Source organism: Leguminivora glycinivorella, chromosome 8, assembly GCF_023078275.1.
Source record: "Leguminivora glycinivorella isolate SPB_JAAS2020 chromosome 8, LegGlyc_1.1, whole genome shotgun sequence".
NCBI classification, from domain to species: Eukaryota; Metazoa; Arthropoda; class Insecta; order Lepidoptera; family Tortricidae; genus Leguminivora; species Leguminivora glycinivorella.
In genome coordinates, this window is record NC_062978.1 from 26922325 (window position 1) to 26926582 (window position 4258).

Sequence of the window (4258 nt, forward strand, 5' to 3'; positions counted from 1 at the left end):
AAATTACCTTAGGAAGGCAGCTCGATCCAATGATTTGCACCCGACTCAATGAGATGTTGAGCAATAGCAGACTTGCGAGTATCGTTCTTTTTGACTGCAGCAATGTGTTCTTTAATTCTGCAGGCAATAGTGCGCTTGGTCTGCCCTATGTAAGAACTGCCACAACTGCACTCAACTTTGTACACACCAGGTTTTTCCAGAGGAAAATTTCCAGAGAAATATCGGGAGCTCGACAAAAATCAAAAAGGTAATCACGGTCTATATCCCGGTCAATATAAGCCTACAAATATCTTGTTCATGTTGTTACAATTTTGGGGAATAGGTACCTAAATAAAGTAAACTAGGTATTTATATAGAAAATAACTTTTTAATTAACTTTCTTTTTGAAAATAATTTCGAAAGTAATAATACACTACTTAGTAACGCCTAACTGGTAGGCAAGGAAACTACCCTTATTATACATTATATCGCTAGCTCAGTCTATTTACTTAAAAAAAACAAATACCTAAAATTTAGAGCATACGGGTGAGTCAGTAGTTCTGGTACTGGAAGACCGGGTAAAAGGTAAATTATTAATTAAAAAAATAATTTATGTTGGGCGCCTTTAAAAAAAACGAGGAACGCTCTGACCTTGGTGATGTCTAACCGAATTAAGGAGAGTTGGCCGCTGCAGCCACGGGATGGGAGCTCTTCCATACCGACCGCCACAGCCTCCTGTCCACCGGTCCAGGCTCGGGAAGCATCAGCTCTGCTCTGTCTGCGAACGTAACCTCCAAATCTGAGGACCCTGAAATAGGTTGAAAAAAAAAAGACAATAACCCTGAGGCTTTCACCAACCCGTGGCGAGGGTTAAAATATTACTCGAACGAATGTGAAACGTACCCATTCCAGAAAAGAAGCCGGCTTGTGGTTCCGTGCATTCATGTCAATGGAAGGGGTCCTCAGTAATTTTATAAAAATAAAATCATCTGAAAATAATGGACACAAGAATTAGCACTGAACGTAACACAACAAACTGTATTCGAAGATGGAAGAAAATACTTACGATTATGCGATTAATTCGCGATTTAAAATTAGAATGTGGCGCATTGGCCCTTGGAAGAATTTTGAAAACCACCCGTCTACATCTTTTCCAATATGTAAGGGCCTGGCCACATGGGCGCGTTGCGGCGACGCACCGCAAAAATTCTGCGTTGCGTTGCCGCGCCGCCAGTTTTTGCGGCAGGAAATCTGCGGCGCGGCACCGCGACGCAAGAACTCGCGGTGCGTCGACGCACCGCAAAAACTCGCGGCGCGGCACCGCAACGCAGAATTTTTGCGGCGCGTCGCCGCGCCGCGCCTCGATAACTATACACAGTGCAGAACTTCACGATCAGTCTTTATCCAGACATGGATCCCATTACGCGCATTCTGCTCTTGCTCGTATTACGGAGGCGCTTAAAAAAAAGGAGACGAAAAGAAGATGCTGGGTCAACCCATATATATATATAAAATGAATAATGACGGAACTCATTTTGAAAGGAAATATGCGGCATTAAAGACAAATGAAGTGAAGTTCAAAGAATATTTCAGAATGACAATAGCAAGTTTCGAAGAACTGGTCTTTAAAATCTCACCTCGAATAAAAAAACAATATATAAGGTCCTAATTTATTAGTTGCAGATATTTTAACACATGATACTTTACATTAAAATAATTAACTTTAAATATAAATTAAGAAATCTTTTCATGTAACTTTTTTTATTTCATTTTCCTAACAAAAAAATTAATTATAATTTCGTCTAAACAAAATCATCATGTGCATTATCACATGTCACAATAACACTGTCTGTCATGTCAACAATTGTTTGTTGTAAATGTCGTAAAGGTTCGGCGGGAAAACTGCACATGTCATTGAAGTGGCCAGTTACAGTTGAGTGGTACGTAAAAGAGGTACTAGAATCTGTTCAATGAGTTTTCATTTAATAATCACATAAACAGGGTGTTTTTACGTAGCAAATTTGTTTTTCCGTTTTCTCCAAAAAAACATCGTAAAAGCTATAATGTTTCACGGTTTAATATACTCCAGAGACCGAGTACTATCAGCTGTAAAAATATCTGCATCTAATAAATTAGGACCTTATATATTTTAAAAACCTGTCGGACCTCTGGAGATGCTGGGATTAACTAAATATGCCGAATACCGAATATTTACCGAATATTCGGCCCATCTCTAATGTGGACGAAGGACGAAAGGACAGCCTTATAGACAGCAGGCAGGCAATTATAGTCGCGCGATAAATGATTAAAATATCAGGCCGTCCCTATCGCACTATTTGTAAGTGCGATAGGGACGGCCCGATGTTTTATCATTTATCACGCGACCATGATTGCCCTGCAGCTTCTTATTGCTATCGGTGTCGAGTACTTATCTAAGTTAGGTATCTATTTTAAATATGACGGTGTAATTGTGTGCAGTACAGTACCTACAAAAAAAATGGTACAGAAATTAAAAATAATTACAGTACGCTGAACCAAAATAATATATTACTTACAATACTATATATCATATCATTTTCCTCAGAGCATTTTTCCTGTCTTTGTGTATACTACCTACGGTTGGCAACCCTACACCGCTCAATGTGGCATTTGCACGATACGGCAACGTACCGCGGCGGCCGGCCGTGTCGCAGTTGTTAGCTAAGCTACCCTTGTGTGCGTGCGTGATGACACGATACGCTGGTTGTTCTTTTAGGTATTTAAGTACTTTTAGGTGTTTAAGTACCTACTTTTAGGTATTTAAGACGCTACAGGAGCGAAAATGGAAAGGAAAGGGAGCCCTTTCAATTTGGGAATTTTAGTTATATTACAATGTTATTAACTAGATTTATCGAAAAAAATTGTCCATTCAGAACAACTCAGTTAAAAGATATTGCGAAAAAAATCTTTAAAATCGAGGTTCCGCTCTCGACTGTTTCCTCCTTCAAAACTTATTTAAACGGAACGAAATTTGAGAATCTGAATAAAAATGAAATAATCTGTGTCGGACCGTTTAGATTTTTTGGACAATTGTTACCGATCTTGAGTATCCCTTTTTCGAGCCATATTGAAAAATGCCGTTTTTAGAAATTTTTCATTGGATCTAGCATCTTTTAAAATAAGAATAGCAAAAAATATCAAAACGGTCCGACTCAGATAAAAATAATAATAATCTGTGTCGAAAAAATCATTGCTCTATCTTCAAAAACCAAGGAGGAAATAGTCGAGAGCGTTTGTATGAGCGTTTGTCGAGAGGGTTTTTCGAACTGACCTGTATCGTATAGTCTTAAGAAATCTGATTTCAAAGGTTTGGGTAGGAAATCTAATCATCAATATTATTGCAATGTAAAATTATTTTTTTCTTTTTTCTCCGTGTTTTCTAACGCGCTTATTTTTAAGAGGCGGTTTTTTTTTCGTGGTTTGTTTAAGGTACACACCGACATGTTGTAAACATTTTTTAGTTTTTCGTAAGTTAGTCGTTAAAGGTGGTCTACAGCTAAAATTGATCTACGACAGAAATGATCTGTACATATTAAAGTAAGTAGGGAAGAAAACCGCCATGCTGAAGTGTATTTGTGCATGCCACGTCTGGTCTGTCGCATGCATGGTGAGACGACTTGGACGCCTTTATGAGTGACTGCATGGCCGGAAAAATAACACCAGAGGGAGTTGAGGAAATCAAGGGGAAAGGCCTTTGCCCAGCAGTAGGGCACTATAACGGGATAATTAAAAAAATCTGTACCAGTTTAATTTTAATATATTTTTAAGAAATTTTCCTACTAAAATGTAGATTCTAGCGAAAAAACGTACCTAGGTTTTTCCAGTTGAACATTATTTTTAGCTGCAAGCCACTATTTACGATTTAATCGATTTAAATAAAACTTGCTGTACAAGTAAATTGCACATGCGTCATCGAGTAAAGAATCATGTGATTATTGTTTTTACCAGTCATGTGATTGATTGCACCATCAGCATTTAATTTGTATATAAACACTACAATTAGGTAAATGCCTACTCTTTTATTGCACTCTATTCATTCGATTCTATTCTGTCTAGACAGTACAATCATTACAATAAAGCAAGTATTTCTCGAGAACGTCTTTGAGTTAACTCTTACATCAACCTATCAAGTAAATGTTAGAGTAAGCAAGTACTTTAACATTAATGGTCCTTCGAGCCGAGCAAGGCATCAAGAAATCAAGGAATTATCAGGACAACAAGGTCTAAGCAAGACAACAAG

At 37.9% G+C, this 4258-nt stretch overlaps 1 long non-coding RNA gene across 1 annotated transcript; it reads right to left on the reverse strand.

The window, feature by feature from the left end:
- Positions 1-432: 432 nt before the first annotated feature.
- Positions 433-1135, reverse strand: LOC125229254. Its single transcript, XR_007177379.1, has 3 exons — positions 1046-1135; positions 883-968; positions 433-787 (listed from the first exon to the last, which is right to left on the reverse strand). It is a non-coding gene; the product is annotated as an uncharacterized LOC125229254 (long non-coding RNA).
- Positions 1136-4258: the final 3123 nt, after the last annotated feature.